Below are 24,061 nucleotides of genomic sequence, written 5' to 3'. Positions count from 1 at the left end.
AAAGAAAAGACTACAACAAGAAGTAAGAATTTATATTAAAGGAAAATTCCACTATTACAGTAACCATTTAGCCCTTACTATTAAAGGCTGTGGTATGGTAAATATGCAGCAGAGACTGAGGATCAACCATTTAAATAACTCAGCATAAAAATGAAAAGATAAAAATTGTAAGATCAACTACAATGAACAGTTAAGGGATCCATGTGAAGATGTAAAATATAATGTAAAGAATACAAAATATAGTGGGGGTGAGAAAAATGCAGATCTTTTAGAATATGTTTTGATTTAAATGACTACCATTTAAATGGTAGTCATCTACCATCTACTATCTACTTTTAATACAAGTAGATATACATCAACACATTCTTTTCAAGTGCACAAGGAATGTTCCCCAGAATAGATCATATGCTAGGCCACAAAACAAGTCTAAACAAATTGAAGAAAGTTTATATCAAGCAATTTTCTAACTACAATGGTAAGAAAAAAGAATCAATTACAGGAAGAAAGCTGAGAAAAACACAGACACATGGGGACCAAGCAGTACACTAATAAAAACAACAAGGGATTAATGAACAAATCAAAAAGGATATCAAAAATTACCTTCAGACAAATGAAAATAAAAACACAACTCTCCAAAACCTATGTGATGCAGCAAAAGCAAATCTAAGAAGGAAGTTTATAACAATATAAGCCTATGTTAGGAAACAAACAAACAAAAAAAAATCGCAAATAATCCAATCTAGCATCTAAAGTAATTAGAAAAAAAAAAGAACAAAAAGCTCAAAGTGAGCAGAAGGAAGGAAATAATAAAGACCAGAGAGGAACTAAATAAAATAGAGACCAAAAAATAGAAAAGATCAATGTAACCAACACTTGGTTTTCTGAAATGACAAAATTTAAAGCCTTTAGCCAGGCTCATCAAGAAAAAAAGAAAGCGGATCCAAATAAACAAAATGAGAAATTAAGAGAAGAAACTACATCTAATATCATGGAGATACCAAAAAAAAAAATCATAAGAGAATACTACAAAGTCATATGAGAATATGGCAACGAACTGGACAACACAAAAGAAATGGATAAATTTCTAGAAACATACAAACTTCTAAGACAGAATCAAGAAGAAATAGACAACCTGAACAGACCAATCACTAGCAGTGAGATTGAATTAGTAACCAAAAAAAAACTGACAGCAAACAAACCTTCAGGAATTGATGGCTTCATAGTGGAATTCTACTAAACACATGAAGAACTAATATTTATCCTTCTCAAACTATTTCAAAAAGTGAAGAGGAGTAAATACTCCCAAATTCATCCTACAATGCCACCATGCTGATACCAAAAAGAAACACAGATATTCCAGAGAAAGAAAATTATAGGGCAACATCTCTGATGAATACAGATGTAAAAATCCTCAACATAATATTAGTAAACTGATTTTAACAATATATAAAAAGATCATACACATGATCAAGCAGGGGTTTTTCCAGGGATACAAGGATGACTTAGTATCTGTAAATCAATCAACGTAACACACAACATTAACAAAAGGAAGAATAAAAATCACATAATCATAGCTGCAGGAAAAAATCTGATAAAATTCAACATCCATTCATGACAAAAACTTTCATCAAAGTTGGTACAGAAGGAACACATTTGAATATAATAATGGCTATTTATGACAAATTCACAGCTAACATCATACTCAATGGTGAAAAGCTAAAGTTTTTCCTCTGGAATCAGGAACAAGACAAGGATTTCCACCTTTACAACTTCTCTTTAACATAGTATTGCAAATCCTACACATCACAATTGGACAAAAAAAAAGAAACAGGACACCCAAATTGGAAGGAAATAAGTAAAACCACCCCTATTTGCAAATGACATGATGCTATATACAAAAAACCCTAAGTCCCAACCAAAAAACTATTACAACTGATAAATAAGTTTAGTAAAGTTACAGGATACAAGGATAACACAAAAAATATGCTGCTTTTCTACACACTAATAATGAATTATCAGAAAGCAAAAAAAAAAAAAAATCCCATTTAGAAAGATGGTAACGATAACCCTATATGCAAAACAGAAAAAGAGACTCAGATGTATAGAACAGACTTGTGGACTCTGGGAGAAGGCGAGGGTGGGATGTTTCAAGAGAACAGCATTGAAACATGTATATTATCTAGGGTGAAACAGATAACCAGCCCAGGTTGGGTACATGAGACAAGTGCTCGGGCCTGGTGCACTGGGAAGACCCAGAGGGATCGGGGTGGAGAGGGAGGTGGGAGGGGGGACTGGGATGGGGAATACATGTAAATCCATGGCTAATTCATTTCAATGTATAACAAAAACTACTGTAATGATGTAAAGTAATTAGCCTCCAACTAATAAAAAAAAATAAAATAAAAAAATAAATAAATAAAATAAAATCACATCCAAAAAAAAAAAGAAATTTTTTTTGCAATGGCAACTGCAGAATTCATATTGTTAATATTACCTAAAGCAATCTACAGATTTATGCAATCCCTGTCAAAATACTCATGACATGTTCGCACAGATCTAGACCAATAATCCTAAAAATCATTTAGAATCACAAAAGAAACTGAATAGCCAAAGCAATCTTCAGAAAAAAGAACAAATCTGGACTCACACTCCTTGACTTCAGACTACACTACAAAACTACAATAACCAAAACAATATACTACAGGCACAGAAGCAGACACATGTATCAATGGAATGGAATAGGGAGCCCAGGAAAAAGCCCACACATTTATGGTCAGTTAATTTACAACAGAAGAGGAAGGAATATACAACAGGAACGAAGAGTCTCTTTAATAACTGGTGATGGGAAAACTGGACAGCTACATGTAAAAGAAAAAACTGGGACATTTTCTCACTCCAAATATAAAAATAAACCCGAATGGATTAAAGACCTAAATGTAAGACCAGAAACCACAAAATTCCTAGAAGAAAATGCAGGCAGAACATCTTTGATATAAATTGAGGCAACATATTTTTGGATCTGTATCCTAAGACGAAACAAATGTAAAAATAAGCAAATGCGACCTAATTACACTTACTTGGGTGAACTATAATTTGTAGATTAATCAATACATTAAGGGACATGTGTAGCACAAATTTAAATACCACAAAGGATTTCTGAGGAGATATCCATTTAAATAAAAAATCAATAGAGTGAGCAAGCACAGAAGTGTCACCAAAAGCCCAAGTCAGGTTAAATGCCACCGCTGTGTCAGGTTAAAAATGTTATATGAGGGCTCCCCTGGTGGCTCAGTCATGGAGAACCCACCTGCCAACGCAGGAGACATGGGTTTGCTCCCTGATCTGAGAGGATCCCACATGCCTGGAGCAACTAAGCTTGTGTGCCACAACTACTGAGCCTGTGTCCTAGAGCCCCCCACAGGCACCACAGCTGAAACCCACGCTCCACAACAAGATGAGCTGCCACAACGAGAAGTGCACCCACCGCGACTAGAGAGCAGCCCCGACCCGCCACACCTGGAAAAAAGCCTGCACAGCAATGAAGACCCAGCACAGCCAAAAAAATAAAATAAATTAAAAAAACGGTTTAAAGGCTATGTTCTCGTTTCTCTCCAAAAGACACATAAATGGCTGGTTGAGAGCATCAACAGATGATAAACAGTATTAGTCATTAGTGAAATACAAAGCACAACCTAACAACTACAGTGAGACACCTCTTCACAAATACCAGGATGGCTATAATCCAAAAGACAAAAGACAAACAACAGCAGCGTTATAGATGATGTGAAAAATTGGAACCCACCATACACTGCTGATTGTGAATGCAATATGGCACAGCTGGTTCTGTAAACAGTCTGGCAATTCCAAGAGTGGTTAGATACAGCGTTAGAGTTCAGTTCAGTTCAGTTCAGTCGCTCAGTCGAGTCCGACTCTTTGCGACCCCATGGATCGCAGCATGCCAGGCCTCCCTGTCCATCACAAACTCCCGGAGTTTACTACAAGCCATCAATTCCATTCTTAGATACACATGCTGAGAAATGAAAACAGGTCCACAAAAAAGCCCATACACAAGTGTTCATAGAAGCGTTGTCTATAGTATTTGGAAGCTGAAACAATCCAAATGTCTATCAACTGATGAATGGATAAAAAAAAATGTGGTAGTCACACAATAGAATTATTATTAATTCCTAAAGAAGTGAAGCTCTTGGAAAAGTCAAACTACCAAGACAGGAAAAACATCAATGACCGCCAGGGATTGAGGGGGAAGGAGGAATAGGCAGAGAAAAGAGAATCTTTAGGTCTGTGAAAGTACTCTGTATAATACTATAATGATGGGTACATGTCATTATATGTATGTGTGTGTATGCTCACTCAGTCATGTCCAACTCTTTGCGTCTGTATGAACTGTAGCCTGCCACACTTCTCCGTCCATGGGATTTTCTTGGCAAGGACACTGGAGTGGGTTGCTGTTTCCTGCTCTAGGCGATATTCCTGACCCAGGGATCAAACTCGCATCTCCTGCATCAGCAGGCAGATTCTTTACTATTGAGCCACCTGAGAAGTCCTCACATGCCATTATACATTTGTCCTAACCCATAAAATGTACACCAAGAGCAAAGAGTAATATAAACTATGGACTTCAGGTCACGACAATTTGCCAGTGTAGGTTCATCAATCGTAACGAATGTACCACTCTGGCAAGGGATATTGATAATGGGGAGGCTATACAGGAGTAGAGACAGGGAGTACTCGGTAAGTCTCCATATTTTCCTCCTAATTTTGCTGCAATTCAAAAACTGCTCTATGAAAAGATTTCTATTAAAAAAAAAAAAAAAGGATGTGGAGGGTTCTTATAGTGCTGCAGGAAGATCCTGAACTCAACTCCTCCTGTGTATACAACAAACCTAAAACTATACATGACTAATTTCCTCGGAAAGGGACATAAAAACTTGGTTAAAAAAACTTCCACAACAAAGGGCAGAACATCAATACAGATATGAGAGGCAGAGGATGAGAGAGGCAGAGATAGTTTCACCAAGGAAAATCCCAATGCCAGCTGTGTCAATTCACAATCAGGAGGGACCAGAAGGTACGGATCTTTTCTCTGAAAAGTGAGGGATCTGAGCTCCACATCAAGCACTCCAATCCCTTAAATAACAATGGAAAATATGTCCAGGAAACCTACAGAACTTCTGAGAATGGACAACCACTCTTAAAGACTCACAGGTAGATTTACTCAACCCAGAAATCAGCACAAAAACACCTGATTAAAAAGTGCATAGACCATAAGTGATGAGGACCCACTTTCTAATCTTAAAGTATGCCAGAGACCATAAGCCAATTAGAACACTCCCCAGGGACTGAGCCATTGGCAGGAGCCTTCTCTTTTTTAAGATTTATTTATTATTGAGGTGACCTTGGCTTATACCGTTACATCATTTCACATACACAACATGGTATTTCTACTTGGGTATACCCAACAGTGTGCTCACCAAAAATTTAGATTCCATCTGTCAACACAGTTAACCACCTTTATCCATTTTACCCTACTCCCCTCCTGTCCCTTCTCCTCTAGTAACCATTATTCTGTTCTCTGTATCCACATGTTTCTTTTGGTTTGGGTTGTTCACTTATGTTTTGTTTTTATATTTCATATAAGTGAAATCTTACAGTATTTGTCTTTCTCCCATGTGACTTACTTCACTGAGCACAGTACACTCGAGCTCTATCCATGTTGTCGCAAATGGCAAGATTTCATCTTTTTATGGCTGAGTAGTATTTCATTATGTGAAATCTTCTTAATCCATTCATCTATTGATGAGCATTTAGATTGCTTCCACATCTTAGTGATTATAAATAATATGGCAATGAATATGGGGACACAGCTATCTTTTCAGATTAGTGTTTTCATATTCCTTAAATAAATACCAGAAAGTGGGATAGCTGGATCATACAGTAGATCTATTCCTAATTTTTGAAGAATGTCCATAATGTCTTCTAAAGTGCCTGCACCAATTATAGTCCCACCAACAGTGCATAAGGTTTCCCTTTTCTCCATATCCTCACCAACATTTGATATTTCTTGGCTTTTCAACAATAGCCATTCTGACTGGCATGAGGAGATATCTCATTATAGCTTAGATTTGCATTTCCCTATTGATGAATGATGTTGAACACCTTTTCATGTGCCTGTTGTCATTTGTATGTCTTCACTGGAAAAATACCTATTCAGATCATCTGCCCACTTATCAATGGATGGTTTCTTTTTGTTGCTGTTGAGCTGTATTAGTTCTTTATATAGTTTGGATATTAACCCCTTATCAGATACATCATTTGCAAATACCTTCCTCCACTCAATAGGCTGTCTTTGTTTTGTTGATGGTTTCCTTTACTGCACATAAGTTTTTTAATTTAATGTAGTCCCATTTGTTTACTTTTGCTTTTGTTTCCTCTTAAGAAACTAATCTAGAAAGATATTGCTAAGAGTGAAGTCAAGGAACATACTACCTATAGTTTCTTCTAAGAGTTTTATGGTTTCAGGTCTTACATTTAAAACATTAATTCAATTTGAGTTGATTTTTGTGTACAGTGTAAGGTAGAAGTCTAGTTCTGGTTTGTTTTTTTTTTTTCTTGCATCTTGTTGTCAAGTTTTCCTAGGACCATCTGTTGAAGAAGCCATTCTTCCTCCATTGTATGAGCTTTGTTCCCTTGTCATAAATCAGTAGTCCATATATGAGTGGGTTTATTCTCTTCTACTGGTAAGTGTATCTGTTTTTCTGCCAATGCCATGCTATATTGCTTATTATGGCTTTTCAAAACAGTTTGCCATCAGGGAGTGTGATACCTCTAGTTTTGTTCTTTTTTCTCAGGATGCTTCGGCTTTTCACAATCTTGCACCTCCATATAAATTTTAATATTATATAAATTTCATAATTTTGGGCTTTATTTCTCTGAAAAATATCCCTGGAATGTTGACAGGATTGCACTAAATCTGTAGATTGCATTAGTAATATGGCCTTTTTAACAATATTAATTCTTTCAATCCATAAGCATGGAATATCTATTTATTTGTGTCTTCTTCAATTTCTTTCAACAATGTCTTATATTTTTGAGTTTAAAGGTCTTTCAAATCCTTACCCTTATTCCTATTTTATTATTTTATTGCAATTTCAATAGGATTCTTTTCCTAATTTCTCTTTCTACTAGTACATTGTTAGCATATAGTAATACAACAGATTTTTGTATTTTTATTTTGTATCCTGCAACTATACTGTAGTTATTATTTCTTTTCTTTCTTTTTTTGGCTGATCAGCATGTGGAATCTTAGTTCTTCAACCAGGGATCAACCTATGGCCCCTGCAGTGGAAGTGTGGAGTCCTAACAAGTGGTCTGCCAGGGAATTCCCCTGGATTTATTTCTAATAGTTTTTTGGTGGCATCCTTAGGATTTTCTATTTATAAAATCATGTTATCCACAAATAGTGATGAATTTACATCTTCTTTCCAATTTGGATGCCTTCTACTTCCTTTTCCTGCCTGAGTGCTCTGGCTAGGACTTCCAATACTATGTTGAATAAGAGTGGCAAGAGTCGGCATCTCTGTCTTGCCCCGATTTTAGAGAGATAGCTTTAAGTTTTTCACCATTAAGTATGAGGATAACTGAAGGTCTGTTTCCTATATGGCCTTTAGTATGTTGATATATATTCCTCTTAAATGCACTGTGTTAAGAGTGTTTATCATAAATGAGTGTTAAATGTTGTCACATGCTTTTTTCTGTATTTATTGAGATAATCATATGATTTTCAGCCTTCATTTTGTTAAAGTGGCATATCACATTGACTGATTTGTAGATGCAAATTTTTTTAAACCACTAAAATGTACACTTTAACAGTTGAGTTTTCTATGTGAAAGATCTCAAAAAAGCTGTTTTTTTAAAAAAAAAGGACTTATAATTTCCAAAATTTCAGTTACTACTTTCATACTTGTCCTAACTACCATCTGTACTATTATCTACATAACATTTCTCTATGAAAAGAACTATATTTTTACTTAAATTTTAAAAGGAAACATAACACCACCATTAAGTGAAAAATCAGGTAATATAAAAAAATGAATATGGCAAAATATTGGGAGTGCTACTCAAATTAAATTTGAGAACTCCAGGCTACAGGAAAACAATGGCCAAGCAGAAAATACAGCACACACACACACACACACACACACACACACAAAGTTAGTAAGCAGGGAACGAACACTACGACTAACGAGGCCCAAGGGTTCTGAACAGGTTGCTGCCTGTGATGAACTGAAGTCTCACTTGTCCTACCCTGCCCTGCAGTCCCAGAATGTAGAGACACCTGAGAGTCCTAGAGAGAAAAATGTGAAGACTGGCTCAAGTGCCAGGAAAGGCCTCTGTCCTGAGTTCAAGCACACAGGTTCTGAAAAGGCAAGAATCAAATGGCAGGCCCAAAATAGTAAGAAGCATGCTAGTAGCATGACTCTAAAAAATATAGGCCCAACTAACCAAAGTAATGACAGTACATCTATCCATCTATGAACTGTCTCGTGTTTGTCAGTAAATTCTAGAAAAATCAGGGTTTCAATCAGTTATTGTCCAACATTCATAAAATTTGTCACTCATGTTTTTGCCTTTTCTGAAATAAAAGAAAATCTTGAGTATTTACTTTCTGAGACTGAAACAATGCTGATGTCAGCACACTCAAAACTACTAGTAATTTTTCACATTTGCCAACTGGAAAATAAGTGTATAACAGTAAAGTAAGTATTTTGAAAAGCAATACAGACAGTTTATAATTCCAAGTTGTTTAATAAGGTTTTCAATTCTGATCACTCCTATATTTATTACCATGAATACATCAACTAAGAGGTATTTCAAGCTGATTTTAGAAAAGGCAGAGGAACCAGAGATCAAATTGCCAACATCCACTGGATCACTGATAAAGCAAGAGAGTTCCAGAAAAACATCTATTTCTGCTTTATTGACTATGCCAAAGCCTTTGACTGTGTGGATCACAATAAACTGTGGAAAATTCTGAAAGAGACGGGAATACCAGACTACCTGACCTGCCTCTAGAGAAACCTGTATGCAGGTCAGGAAGCAACAGTTAGAACTGGACATGGAACAACAGACTGGTTCCAAATAGGAAAAGAAGTATACAGTCAAGGCTGTATGTTGTCACCCTGCTTATTTCACTTATATGCAGAGTACATCATGAGAAATGCTGGGCTGGATGAAGCACAAGCTGGAATCAAGATTGCTGGGAGAAATACCAATAACCTCAGATATGCAGATGACACCACCCTTATGGCAGAAGGAGAAGAACTAAAGAGCCTCTTGATCAAAGTCAAAGAGGAGAGTGAAAAAGTTGGCTTAAAGCTCAACATTCAGAAAACTAAGATCATGGCATCCGGCCCCATCACTCCATGGCAAATAGATGGGGAAACAGTGGAAACAGTGTCTGACTTTATTTTTGGGGGGCTCCAAAATCACTGCAGATGGTGACTGCAGCCATGAAATTAAAAGACACTTACTCCTTGGAAGGGAAGTTATGACCAACCTGCTACTGCTAAATCACTTCAGTCGTGTCCGACTCTGTGCGACCCAATAGACAGCAGCCCACCAGGCTCCCCCGTCCCTGGGATTCTCCAGGCAAGAACAATGGAGTGGGTTGCCATTTCCTTCTCCAAGGCATGAAAGTGAAAAATGAAAGTGAAGTTGCAATCCATGGCTGATTCATGTCAATGTATGGGAAAAACCACTACAATATTGTAAAGTAATTAGCCTCCAACCAATAAAAATAAATGGAAAAAAAAAAAAGAAAGTGAAGTTGCTCAGTCGTGTCCGACTCTTAGCGACCCCATGGACTGCAGCCTACCAGGCTCTTCCATCCATGGGATTTTCCAGGCAAGAGTACTGGAGTGGGGTGCCACTGCCTTCACCGATGACCAACCTAGACAGCATTATTAAAAAGCAGAGACATACTTTGCCAACAAAGGTCCATCTAGTCAAGGCTATGGTTTTTCCAGTAGTCATGTATGGATGTGAGAGTTGGACTATAAAGAAAGCTGAGCGCCAGAGAAATGATGCTTTTGAACTATGGTGTTGCAGAAGACTCTTTAGAGTCCCTTGGACTGCAAGGAGATCCAACCAGTCCATCCTAAAGGAGATCAGTCCTGGGTGTTCATTGGAAGGACTGATGTTGAAGCTGAAACTCCAATACTTTGGCCACCTGATGCGAAAAGCTGACTCATTTGAAAAGACCCTGATGCTGGGTAAGATTGAGGGCAGGAGGAGAAGGGGACAACAGAGGATGAGATGGTTGGATGGCATCACCGACTCAATGGACATGAGTTTGGGTAAGCTCCGAGAGTTGGTGATGGACAGGGAGGGCTGACGTGCTGCAGTTCATGGGGTCAAAAGAGTTGGACAAAACTGAGCGACTTAACGGAAGAGGTATTTATTTTCTCCCATAAACTCATGCCTCTTTGAAAATATCAAAATTACCTCTCTTTTCCAAAAATATATTAAAAGCAAGCTTGACACATAGAGAAATCTTTACAAATGAAATATGATGTCTGAGATTTGCTTCCAAAAGAATGGGAAGTGACAGCTTTTGTGGGGCAAGATTGTCTGTTCAGTAACAGGTAATTACTGAAATAGATTGGTACATAGAAATTAATTTTTCTATTCTCTTCACTTCGCATATGTTTTCAAAATACATAATAAACTTACTTTAGGAAGTTATCATTAAAATGTTGTAGAAATTATTTTAGTAAAGTTTCATGAACTCTTTAGTGTTTCATGTCACAGAGCAAAAAAATACTTCCTTCTAATATTTTTTAAGGATATTTCCACCAATGTACTATAGATCTTTCTCTTTATATTCCATAAGACTACCACCAAAGGCAAACACACGTTTGTGAAAAACCCATCCCAGCATAAAACTGGAAACAGCCTTTTATTAGTGACTTGTTTTGTTATACAAGTCATTGGCCATTTTCATTTCTACAATTTCAGAAATGCTGATTTCACAAAGGATATTAGACTGCACTATTAAAGAGAATCCTATTTATCTTCCCATTAAATACCACTACTACTTTCTAAGTGTTTAAAGAATGTTCCTACATGATTTCCCAAAGAATTTTTGCTTCTTCTTTAAACTAGGTTGGGTTGTGATTGGGTGTGAAGGTGAAAGAGGACAATGTCAATCCCCTTCATATAGTGGTTAGATGACGAAATTAGTGAAGTCAGTGTCAAATCAACATTTTAGAGATTCTTAAATATCTATGAAGCTGGAAGAACAATTTTGAAGTCTGTGCTTAAAACACTAGATCCTTTGATGCTCAATTAGCCAATTTTTCATAACTGTATCTATATAGCCACACTGATTATGCTTCCATACATATCCACCAGGTAAACTGACCTAAACCAAACTGAACTGAACTCTGTACAGGGTTCAGAAAATGAAAAAAAAAAAAAAAAAAACTGCAGCTCAAGAGAGTGGGGAGAAAGAAAGGAAAGGAAAAAGCATATGCTGAGTACTTAATATGGGCCAGAAGCAGTTCTAAAGCTTTAGACACCTCGTTTACTTGTGAGATAGACAATAATATCCATATTTTAGAGATGAGGAAACCAAGGTTCAGAAAAATTTGTCAAAGGACAAGTAGGAGAGCTGGGATTCAAACTCAGATCAGTTTGCCTTCAAAGCCTTTAAGCCACACTTCCACTGACACCTTTTCAAATCATAATAAAAACTGACTCTGTAATTAACATTAATTTCTTAGTGGATATTATTCAAATCACTTCAATATGCAGCATAAATCAATCTGCCACGAACACATTTTGAGGAAAAGTCGCATTTAACAACAACGACCAAAAAAAAAAAAAAAAAAAAATACAAGGACCAGAGCATCAATATAAACCAGAGTGGGATACTGGTCAGAATACCAACCTTAGGTTTAAAAAGCTTAATGCCAGATGAACCATTTACCAGCGGCTGACCTGGGGCAAGGAATGACCTCAGTTTCCCCACTGGTAAAACGTACAACGCTTATCCCATCCTTCCACCTCGGATCGTTGACACTGATGGGAATGAAATTGCTAACGCTGGTGAAATCAACATGTGCTTATATTTAAGGAATGACTCTATTCAGTAAGATATTATACTGAAGAGCTATTTTCATGTCAGAATAACTTGGCACAAACAGAATGAGGAATACAGTTCACCAACAACAGGAAGAAGCTGCTCTCAAGCGGGCGGGCCCCATCTCAGCGGGAGCCACTTGACAGCAGCAGGTGCTGCTTGGAGGACCAGTTTTCTGTCTGCTTTCAAACAATCCCGTCCCTCACTGGCAGGGGAGGGAAGGCGCGACTGAAGGGCTGGGAAAGGAGCACCAAAAGTGGCACAAGGCTAGGTTCTACTACACCCAGGTGCCAGGCCCTGGTTAAACTCTTTACCCCTCCAGGCCTCAATTTACGCATCTGTAAGATGCAGAGACCTTTCCCGCCCTGCTTCCCGGGCAAAGCCAATACCCGAGCCAACGTGCAGGAAAAGCGTGGTAAACCCTGCCGAGAATGACGCGGTGACGACCACCTGTCAAATGAAAGGCTGGGAAGGCGGCTCCTCCGCTAGCCCCTAGTAGTTTGGATACTCCGAAAGCGTCGACCCGCAGCCGCCCTGGGCCGCCCCTCTGATGGAGTAAGGCAGCCCCCCGCCCACCTCTCGGCCCGCGGGGTGCGCGGAGTCCCCTGTCGCTCACACCCCTAGATGAGTCCGCAGGACAGGCCCAGAGCCTGCCCACCCCCGTCCGCAGGCCTCGGAGGAGGACCCCACGGCCCTCCCGAGCTGCCGCGGCTCCCCTCCCCCAGCAGTGATCCCTGTCCCTCTCCGCTCGCACTCCCAGGTGAGGGGAGGGGGTGAAAGGGCGTACCCCGCCGCCATTTTGTCCCCTTGGCCCCCTCTACGCCTTCCGTCGACCCGCACCCCAGTCCAGGATCTCCCGGATCTGCGTAACGCGCGCCCCTCGCGGACACTCACCCCTGGCCGCCCTGCGCAGTTCGGGGCGGCTCCGAGCGTCCCGCCGGGAAAGGGGCGGGGCGGGGCGATTGCGGAGGGGCGGGGCGGCTGGCCTGCGCACCACGTGACTCCCAGCTGCGGCCGCGCCCCTCGGTGCTCCGCTCGCCGGCAACCCGCGCGCAAGCGCAGCCGGCTTCCCGCCGACCGGCCGCCGAGGCGGGAGGTAGGGCGTGGGTTTCTTTCGTGACCGGGGCGCGGCTACTTCTCGGGTCCGTTCCCTTCCCCGGGCTGTGCTTGCATCCCGCTTTTGGCCACACAGTTGTTTCTCTCACGAAATCAGTCCCTCCCTTCCCTCTGCTTCCTTTATCACCATAGTCTGTCCCAAAGATAAAGAACCTAGAAGTCCGCCTGAGAAATCTGTAACTCTGAAATTGCTTCAGAGAAGTGCAGTCCTAAGCCAAACACAGCTTACCCTCTGCTGCAAAGCTTTATTCGGCCCCGCCCGCGTGCCAAATCAAAGGATCAAAGTACGAAGTCCTAACAGTTGTGTTTTCTGTACTTCAAAGACAAACATACGAATTAAGTAATTCAACGATGTCAGAACCATTCAGACCTTAATTATCACATAAACATTACCCCCGTCACTTAGCCGACTGAGAAAGTCAAGCTCATTATATCTTTCCCTCCTCTTTGTTACCCACAGTGTGCAGGAATTTATGGAAGAATCCAATGGAGTCTTGCCTCGCAGCTAGACTGTAAGTGCTGTGAGGGCAGGAACCATACTGTTGGTGGTTCTGGCAGTTCCCACCTCCTGCCTTAGAAAACTGGCTCTTTCATTTAACAAGTGTTTTTTGAGCACCTACTGTGTATCAGATGCTATTCTAGATTCTTGGAATTAATAAGTAAACAAAATAGATAAAAATCCGTGCCTTCCTAGAGCAGGGTAGAGATAATAAATAAAATGAGTAGGGTAAAGAGAGCACATACTGCCCTTTCATGAAAGGTGGTTAGGGCCTTATTCCTCTTATCATTGTCCCCTTTCTCCTCTCCCTCTCATTTCCATAAGCATCTAAACGACCATTCCCATCTTGAAATCTCTCACCCAACCCACCAAACCCCACTAAACTGAACTGCACAGCAAGAAGTAAAGACTCTGACTTTGGGGTCAGGTCATGTAAGTGTGTGACCTTGGGAAAATTGCTAAACTCGCTAAACTTCATTTTTTCTCATCTGTAAAATGTAGTTTTAAGGTACACCTTAATGGGGTTTTGTGAGTCTTAAACGAATCAATTTTTAGAAAGCACTTAAAATAGTTTAGTGTACAGTTAGAGCTCAAAATGTACCAGTGACTGTTTTTGTTTGGTTTTTTCTTTTTTTTTTCATTTAGCCTTAAATATGAGGTAGGTACTATCATATAGAGGGTTCCCTGGTGGCTCAGATGGTAAAGAATCTGCCTGCAGTGCAGGAGACCTGGGTTCAATCCCTGGGTCAAGAAGAAGCCCTGGAGAAGGGAATGGCTACCCACTCCAGGATTCTTGTCTGGAGAATTTCATGGACAGAGGAGACTGGTGGGCTACAGTCCTTGGGGTTGCAAAGAGTCAGACACAACTGAGTGACTAACACTTTAACTTTCACTTTTTTTTCTATCACATAGGGCTTCCCAGATGACACTGGTAGTAAAGAACCCACCTGCCAATGCAGGACACATGGGTTTGATACTTGGCTCAGGAAGATCTCCTGGAGAAGAAAATGGCAACCCACTGCAGCATGCTTGCCTGGAGAATCCCACAGACAGAGAAGCTTGGCAGGCTATAGTTCATGGGGTTGCAAAGAGTCAAACATGACTGAAGTGACTTAGCACACAGGCACGTACTGTCATACAACTGTCTCTTTTCCTTTAGCTGCCTGTCTTGCCCCACCTCTTGACTTGTGACACGCTGGGCCCTCCAGGATACTCCTTCTCTTCTGTTCCACCCGGCAAACTCCCTCTCACCTCTGGGACCTCAGATAGCCCTTCCGGCACCCTCGCAGCAGGCTTGGCTGCTCTCTCCCCTGGGCTTCCAAAGCACTTGGTACAAACTCGGATGGTTAGATCCCCTTGAAAACCAGGAACAAGGACTCACTCAGTAAAAAGTAAAGTTTACCATAAGATTGGAATTGAATTGCAGATGACTTCAAAACCAGCCCCTCTTGCTTCTCTCAGGTAAATCCCCTGGCTTCACTGCTTCTTTCTGCTTTCAGCAGTAGGAGAGGAGAAGCCAAGAGATTTCTCCTCTCTTGCTCTCCCTCGAGCATCATCTCCAGTGGGTAACACAACATCTCTGTGGCTCCAACTCCAACTGGGAACCTCCTGCCATGGCTCTAGATTCTGCCTGACAGCTTTAGCTTTGAGGTTCGGATAACATCACATCTTTCCATTGTTCACCAGGAGTTTAATTTGCTCACCTATTTAACTTGAATGCCGTTATCACCTCCAACAAGTGGAAAATAAAATTCTAGTAATCCAGGGCAAGCAATGGTACTATAATTGCTTAAATTAGTATCTGCAATTGCTTGTAAGAAAATGGCAGATGAAGGTAAGGAAATAAGAAAATTTGGAGCTACCGTACTTCACTATGTGTTAGTCGTGATAATTACAAGGACTACAGAGTAGGCTGACAACTTCACAAGCATTAAGCAGCTTAGAGAAGGAAAATATTAAATTCAGAGCTTTAAACTCTCAGCTCAATGTGTGATCAGAGAACCAGAAAGTGGTTCTTCTACAGTGGTGTGAAGAATCTCTTGTTTCTTACCACTTAAGGACAGACCATGGTTGAAGATCAGAACCAAATATATCTGTTCAAGTTGCTAAAATGTGATGACATTGAATTCACAGCCTAAGTCACTGTCTTAAAGTTAGGACATCAACTGGAAACTAGCATGGTCCTGTGACTTAAGATAGGGACATTTGAGATGACCTCCAACTGGCCCCCGAAATATCCCTAAGCCCCATCTCTATTTAGAAAACTGACCTTCCCCTGTTGAAAGAATATATATGAAGCAGTTGCCTTGAAAAGAGATATCTATTCTCCCCCCAAATCCTATCCCCCTACTACCTCCAAACCCACTTCTAAAGTTAAATCCAGGGAACCAGGAGAGAATTATAAGGTATATTCCAGATAATAAATAGATAAATGAACTTATACACCCAAACAATTAGACTATCTTTTGTATTTACATTAGCAATAGCCTGGAAAACGGTATCAGAGTAGATTCTAAAGGTATTACAAAAGAAAGGCTAGAATATAATATGTCAGATTAAACACAAGTGTCCTTCTGCTCTTAATGTTCTAAGGGGAGCAACTCTAGCAGCCTGCCTGATACAGTTGATTGAAACCAGGATTCAGTAGTGGCCTACGTTCAATGAAACTAAGCAGTCAGAATTTCACTCAAATAATGGGGAGAGGGAGGGCTTCCCCAGTTGCTCAGCGTAAAGAATCTTCCTGCAATACAGGAAGTGCAGGTTTGATCCCTGGGTTGGGAAGATCCCCTGAAGGAGGACATGGCAGCCCACTCCAGTATTCTTGCTGGGAAAACCAATGGACAGAGAAGCCCGATGGATCCACAGAGTCACAAAGAGTTGAACTCAACTGAATTGACTGAGCATGCACAATGGGGAGAAAGAAATGTAAAGATTCACACAAAAAAGTCAAGCTACAGGGTCGCACATGAAAGAGTCAAGGTGACGGAAATATTGGAGTAAATTTATTATGTGTAACCTGCTTACCCTGCTCCTGACTGTATTTTGTAGAAGGGGTCAGAGGGCACTAAGACACTGAGAAAACATTAGTGAGATAAACATAGGCCTCCTTGGAAGCTCTGCAATGCCTCTCCTCCTTGGACCAAGGAAGATTGAAATGGGTTTCCTGGTTTCAGTGGGAATGTTGCCAGAGTGGCAGGGGCCATGTGCCAATAATAAACCATAGAGACAAGGAGCCACAGTTACCATGATGGACCACAATGGACTGCAGGGGCAGAGTGGCAGTCAATGTTTTGATCCTCAGGGACCTGTGGGAGTACCAACTTGATGACAGGATCCCTAGGACTGAAATATTAATGGATGGGTAGCCTACTAAAGTTTTACTTGATATAAACAACTGGGAAAACTAACATTCTAGTATACAGAAACCTCACTTCAATTGCCACAAAAGGAAGTCTTGACTCCTAATTCAGTTCCTGGTTATAGCACATACCCAGGGTCCAGTGATTGAAGGAGAAACTGGGTCCTCTTGAGGAAGGACACTGAAACATTGTCACAACTGTATACCATAAATCTTTCTCTAAGATTTTCCCCAAAGGACCTGTGCCTTTTAAAAGAATGAGCATGCACTGAGGGCAGGGACATATCCAGACTTTGAAGGATTATTAGACACTGATCTGAATTCATGCTAATCCTTTGGGACCCGTGGATAGATTGAGAGCTTCGGGTAACCGGATAATAAGTTTATATCCAAGTCAATCACACAGAGGGCTCAGAGAGTTCTGTAAACCCATGCTGAGTTAATTTTCCAGGTCCTAAATGCATATTTAAACTAGATAGGCTTGGCAACTGACAGATTTCCTGCACTAGCTTCCTGACCCATGCAGAAAGGACTGTTACGGTAGGCAGAGCCAAGTGGCCCCTGGAACTGCCCTTCCCTAACAAAATGGTAAAGTGTAACTGAAAGTGTAAGTCACTAGGTCATTTCCAACTCTTTGCAACCCCATGGACTGTACTGTCCGTTGAATTCTCCAAGCCAAATGCAATATCACAGCCCTCTGGGAATTTCGGGGATCAGTGCCACCATCAAAGATTTGATAGATGCAAAAGTGATGAGTCTCATTTCACCTCCGTTTAATTCCTGCTTTTGACAGTGGCAAAACTAGACAGAAATTCAGATTTTCCAAGCTTCTATTCAGGAGATTTTGAAACATTGTTTATACGTACCACCTCTTCTTTATCTGTTCCTTTGTCAATGGACATTTGGGTTGCTTCCATGTCCTGGAGAAGGAAATGGCAACCCACTCCAGTATTCTTGCCTGGAGAATCCCAGGGACAGAGGAGCCTGGTAGGCTGCCATCTATGGGTGGCAGGGAGTCGGACACGACTGAAGCAACTTAGCAGCAGCAGCAGCAGCAGCAGCAGCATGTTTTGGCTATTGTAAACAGTGTTGCAATGGACATTGGGGTGCATGTATCCTTTGGGTCATGTTTTTCTCCAGATATATGACCAGGAATGAGATTGCAGGGTTATATAGCAGCTCTATTTTTAGCTTTTTAATGAACTTCCATACAGTTCTCTCACGGTTGTACCAACTTACATTCCTGCCAACAGTATAAGAGGGTTCCCTTCTCCTCCATACCCTCTCCAGCATTTGTTGTTTGTGGGTTTTTTGATGATACTCATTCTGGTTGGTGTGAAGTGATATCTCACTGTAGTTTTGATTTACATCAAACTATTGTTAATAGATAAACATAAATCATGATTCCTTTGTTCACAGATACATTCTTAATACCTGAAACAGTGTTGAATGTGTGATAGTTGCTTAATAAATATTTGTCAAGTCAAAAAACAAAACAAAACAAAACAAATGAGGCAGTGACTCCACTTGCACCTTTTGATCCAGATATGGCATCTTTGCTGAAATACATTAACCTAGTCCTGCCCATGCTGTTCCTGCCCATGCAGTATGCAGCTGTTGATCTGGCAAATCATTTTCCCCTCAAATCAATTAGCAAAGAAAATCAAAGCAGCACATTTTCATATGTCAGGAACAGTAACTGACTTTTACAGTTTTACTTCAGGTCTATGTCAACTCTCAAATACTGTCACAGTGTAGCCCACATGGACCTTGACCATCTGGACGTCCCATAGAACATTCATCTGATCCAGACCCTAATAGCATCTGTTGACTGACTCAGTGAACAGGAAATAGCAAATATCCTCAGTAAGATACATGAATGCCAGAGACATACAACTTCTGTGAAAGGAGTATTGCACTATTCCTGTACAGTAGTGGTTCTCAACCAGAGACAATTTTGTCCCCTACTGAACATTGAGCAGGCAGTATCTGGAGACATTTTTGGTTGTCACAGCTGTAGGGAAGAGAGTTAGTAGCTATTGGCATCTTGTGGGCAGAGACCCAAGGATGCTGCTAAACATCCTGAAATGTACAGGGTACCTCCTCACAATCAAGAACTATCAAGTTCAAAATGTCAAGATGAAAAAGTCAAGAATCCCTGTGTTAAAGCTAAAGACAGGTTTCTGTACCTTGTGTATCCGAACACTAAGAAAGATCATGGTGGGCCCATTTGGATTTTGGAGGCAACATACACCACATCTGGATGTATTTCTCTGAGCCATTTACTGAGAAACCTGTGTTCCCAGAGAATGAAAAGGCTCTGCAGCAGGTCCAGGCTCTGCCAATCAAGTCTAATAATCCAGAAGATCTGAGTGTCTGTGACGAGTGATGATGCTGTGTGGACCCTTGCACAAATCCCGATAAGAGATTCAAAGCACAGGACCTCAAGTTTTTTACATTATACCATGCTGTCTTATGCTAAAAGAGCACTAGATTCTGATAGACTGGATCATGATGACATAAAGACTGGTATTCTCTGATCTGCCAATCTTGAAGTGCCATGACATGAGACATGTGTGTGTGTGCTAAGTCACTTCAGTCACTTCACAACTCTTTGTGACACATGGACCATAGTCCACCAGGTTCCCCTGTACATTCGATTCTCCAGGCAAGAGCACTGGAGTAGGCTGCTGGGCCTCCAATAGGAGATCTTCCCAACAAGGGATCGAACCCAAGTCTTCTAAATCTCCTACAATGGTAGGTGGGTTCTTTAACACTAGCACCACCTGAGAAGCCCAATATTGGACATACATACCGACAAACCATCATCAATTAAAAATAGCATAGAAAGATTACCCTTGATTGGGTCAGGTGCCACAAGTAAGTGGCACAGGCAGATGGCATGGACTCCAGGGCCTCAAGAGGAGTTCCCTATGACCATCACTTAGAGGAAAACAAAGCTGAATAAAATAAAGCGTGGGCCTAGTTTAAAGATAGGCCTGCACAATATGTTGGCATCAGCTGGAAGTGGATTGTTATTATATTACCCAGGAGCAGCTTTGAAAGAAAATGTGAAAATCAACTCTCCCAGTGGGGAGAGCTTTGGGCACTACATGTGGATGTCCACTTAGCCTATAAGGATCATGGCCTGAGGTATAGATCTACTCTGACTCATAGGTAGTAACTAACATTTGCCTATTGCTCACAGACTTGTAAAGAATAATACTGGAATATTGGTAACAAGGAAATCTATGGAAGGGGAATATGAATACCATGAGTAACCATGTGTGCATGCTCAGTTGCGTCTGACTCTTAGCAGTCCCATGGACTGTAGACCCCCAGGCTCCTCTATCCAAGGCATTTTTTAGGTAAGAATACTGGAGCAGTTCGCCATTTCCTTCTCCAGAGGTTCTTCCTGGCCCAAGGATCAAACCCTTGTCTCTTGTGTCTCCTGTGTCTCCTACATTGGCAGACAGGTGCTTCACCAGCAGAGCTACTAATGGATCTCTCAAAATTGGCCAACAGTATTTTGGGGCTTTCCTAGTGGCTCAGTCAGTAAGGAATCTGCCTGCAATGCAGGAGACCCAGGTTCAATCCCGGGGTTGAGAAGATCCCCTGGAGAAGGAAATGGCAACCCACTCCAGTATTCCTGCTCCATAGAATCCCATGGAGAGAGGAGTTTGGTGGACTACAGTCCATGGGATTGCAAAGAGTCAGACTGAAGTGACTTAGCATGCATGCATGAAGATTGTTTCTCATTTGAAAGCTTATCCAAAGGCATCCACTGAAGAGAAAGTTCTTCTACCATATGATTCAGCAAGCCCACTCCTGGTCAAATATCCAGAAAAGATGAAAACTCTAATTGGAAAAGGTGAACATGCACCCCAGTGTTCATAGCAGCACTATTTATAGAAGCCAAGGCATGGAGGCAAACTAAATGTCCAGCAGCAGATGAACAGATAAAGAAGATGTGTGTGTGTATACAATGAAATATGACTCAGTCATAAAAAGAATGAAATATTGCCATTTGCAGGAACATGGATGAACCTAGAGATTATCATACTCAGTGAAGTAAGTCAGGCAGAGAAAGTCAAATATATGATATCATTTAAATGTGGAATCTAAAAAATAATACAAATGAATTTATTTACAGAACAGAAATAGACCCACAGACATAGAAAACAAGGTTACGGTTACCAAAGGGGAAAAGGAAGTTGTTCAGTCACTCAGTCATGTCTGACTCTTTGCGACCCCATGAATGGCAGTATGCCAGGCTTCCCTGTCCTTCACCATCTCCCGGAGCTTGCTCAAACTCATGTCCATTGAGCTGGTGATGCCATCCAACCATCTCATCCTCTGTCGCCCCCTTCTCCTGCTCTCAATCTTTCCCAGTATCAGGGTCTCTTCCAATGAGTCAGCTCTTTGAATCAGGTGGCCGAAGTATTGAAGCTTCAGCTTCAGCATTGGTCCTTCCAATGAATATTCAGGGTGGGTTTCCTATAGGATTAACAGGTTGGATCTCCTTGCAGTCTAAGGGACTCTAAAGAGTCTTCTTCAACACCACAGTTTGAAAGCATCGATTTTTTGGTGCTCAGCCTCACCCAGCAGCAGAAAATGGAAACAGAATAGGGAAGGATAAATTAGGAGCTTGAGATTAGCAGATACTAACTACCATTTATAAAATTGATGAAAGAAAGAAGAAAAACAAGGATTTACTGTCATGTAATAATCTATAATGGAAAAGAACCTAAAAAATAAGGAAAATATACATAACTGGATCACTTTGCCGTACACCTGAAACTAACATATTATTGTAAATCAACTATACTTTAGTCAGTTAATTAATTTTTAAAAACAGAGAAAGCTCTTAATAATCAGGGAGAAGACCTATTCTGTGAGTGTTTGTTGGCTCCATTATTCAGCCTCCCAGTCTTTGTTCACCAGGCTTGTGTACTAATAGCCATGGCAATAGGGATAAGGGTTCCACACAGTGGACTTTCCTCCCCAAGGCAGAGAGCTCAGACTTCAAGGGCAAAAGCCAACATTGAACCCTTGTTATGGCGCTATTCCTCAGGGCACTGAGGCCATGCTGATTATATTAGACCACTTCCATCAAAATGGGCCAGAGATTTATTCTCACTTAAATAGATATTTCTTTCTTCTTTCGTTATCCAAAATGGTTCTACCAGCAACAAGATCTGTGGAGTTATGGAATGTGATGATTCCATGACTCATTATCATGATATCCGTATAAGATTGCTTCTCACCAAGGATCTCTTTTGAAAGCAAGAGAAATTGGCTCAGAGTCTTGTTTTTCACTAATATTACCACGTACGCCATCATCTGAGAACATCTAATCCCACAGATTGATGGAATGACCTACTGAAGTCATAATTACAGCACTGCATTTGTGCTAAGTAGCTTCAGTCATGTCCAACCTTGTGACCATATGGACTGTAGCCCACCAGGCTCCTCTGTCCGTGGGATTTTCCAGGCAAGAATACTGGAGTGGGTTGCCATGCCCTCCTCCAGGGCATCTTCCTGACCCAGGGATTGAACCTGTCTCTTACATCTACCTGCATTGGCAGGCAGGTTCTTTAACACTAGCACCACTTGGGAAGCGCCAATTACAGCACTACTTGTGGGACAAATCTGTGAGATCCAGTGCTACCAGGATACACTTTATGCTCTGAGCCAGTGACCAACAGATGGTGCTGTTTCTCTTACAGTTACCATACCCAGGTTCTGGAAACTATTATACCTAATAAGCCACTGACAAAATTTAGTTTCCCTTCTCCCGAGTCATAAATCCCTCTTTTTTTATAGGTCTTGATTCCTGTCTTAGTTTGTGTTCGTGTCCTAAAACAGGACCTTTTGTCCAGGCAATTTATCTGGAAGATCACTCCAATGAGCACAAGTGATGAAGGGAGGAAAATGAGTCAGAGAAAGAAGAAAAGACAATAAGGTGTGTGAGGATGAGAAAGTAATCGCTCATGGGAAACTGAAGCTCATTATCACCAAGAAACCTCTGAAAAACAGTATGGAATAAGCTTCAGAATTGTCCTTTGGGAGGACAGGAAGGCAGGACATATACCTGCCAATTCCAATTAAAGGACATTAACTCTGTCACATTTCTGGGCTTTCCTCTGGCAGGGTGTAAGAGAATCTGGAGAGAGAGACTAGAGAAGTGGGGGAAAGCTTTCATTGTCCAGATAGCCTCTACTGCAGTTCCAGGTGACTCTGATGGGTCAAGGGATATGAAGAGAAGCATCTACCTCATCTGCTATATCCCCAAGGGAGGCATGCTTTCATGACGGGACACAGTGATGGTCCAATTGAACAAGAAATTGAAACTGCCACCTGACTATTTTGGGGTCCTCGTGCCACTAATCTAATAGCCAAAGGAGAGGTTACAATACTGGATGGAGTGGTCTGTCCCAATTAACAAGGAGGACAGAGAGGATTCTATCTGGTACCTAGGAGGAATCACTGGGGCATCCCTTGTTTTTCCATCTCTAGTAGAAAATATTAAAGAAAGAACCCAAAAAAGGCAAGACCACTAAAGATTTGAATCCTTCAGGAATAAAGGTTGGGGTCACTATCTAGGTAAAGGGCCACAACCAGCTAAAGCATAGACAAAGAACAATAGAAGCACAGAATGAAGAGTAAAAGAAGGAAATAATAAATATCACCTCTAACCTTATGACCAGTTATAGCGATGATTAACAGTTATGCATATTTTGTTAAGTAAAGTCTGATACTGTAAAGAACAATATTGCATAGGAACCTGGAATGTTAGGTCCATGAATCAGGGAAACTGGATGTGATCAAGCAGGAGATGGCAAGTAAACATCGACTTCTTAGGAATCAGTAAACTAAAATGGACTAGGATGGGTGAATTTAATCCAGATGACCATTATATCTA

The 24,061-nt window shown here is 40.8% G+C and overlaps 1 protein-coding gene across 4 annotated transcripts in view; it reads right to left on the bottom strand.

Annotated features, from left to right (window-relative positions):
• SCAPER (S-phase cyclin A associated protein in the ER) overlaps window positions 1-13,141 on the bottom strand; it is a 400,938-nt gene extending 387,797 nt beyond the window's left edge. For 3 of the 4 annotated variants that reach the window (XM_020886983.2, XM_020886986.2, XM_020886987.2), the window contains exon 1: window positions 13,058-13,141. The gene's annotated coding sequence lies outside the window, so the exon portion shown is untranslated. Of the gene's footprint in view, window positions 1-12,950; window positions 13,006-13,057 lie in introns of those variants that run through there. The other variant, XM_020886985.2, reaches the window with a different exon arrangement.
• Between the last annotated feature and the right edge of the window lie 10,920 nt (window positions 13,142-24,061).

The sequence above is a fragment of the Odocoileus virginianus genome, chromosome 16 (genome assembly GCF_023699985.2).
Source record: "Odocoileus virginianus isolate 20LAN1187 ecotype Illinois chromosome 16, Ovbor_1.2, whole genome shotgun sequence".
Lineage (NCBI taxonomy): Eukaryota > Metazoa > Chordata > Mammalia > Artiodactyla > Cervidae > Odocoileus > Odocoileus virginianus.
Note: the sequence above shows the minus strand (reverse complement) of the source record. Positions and strands in the feature narration are given on the sequence as shown.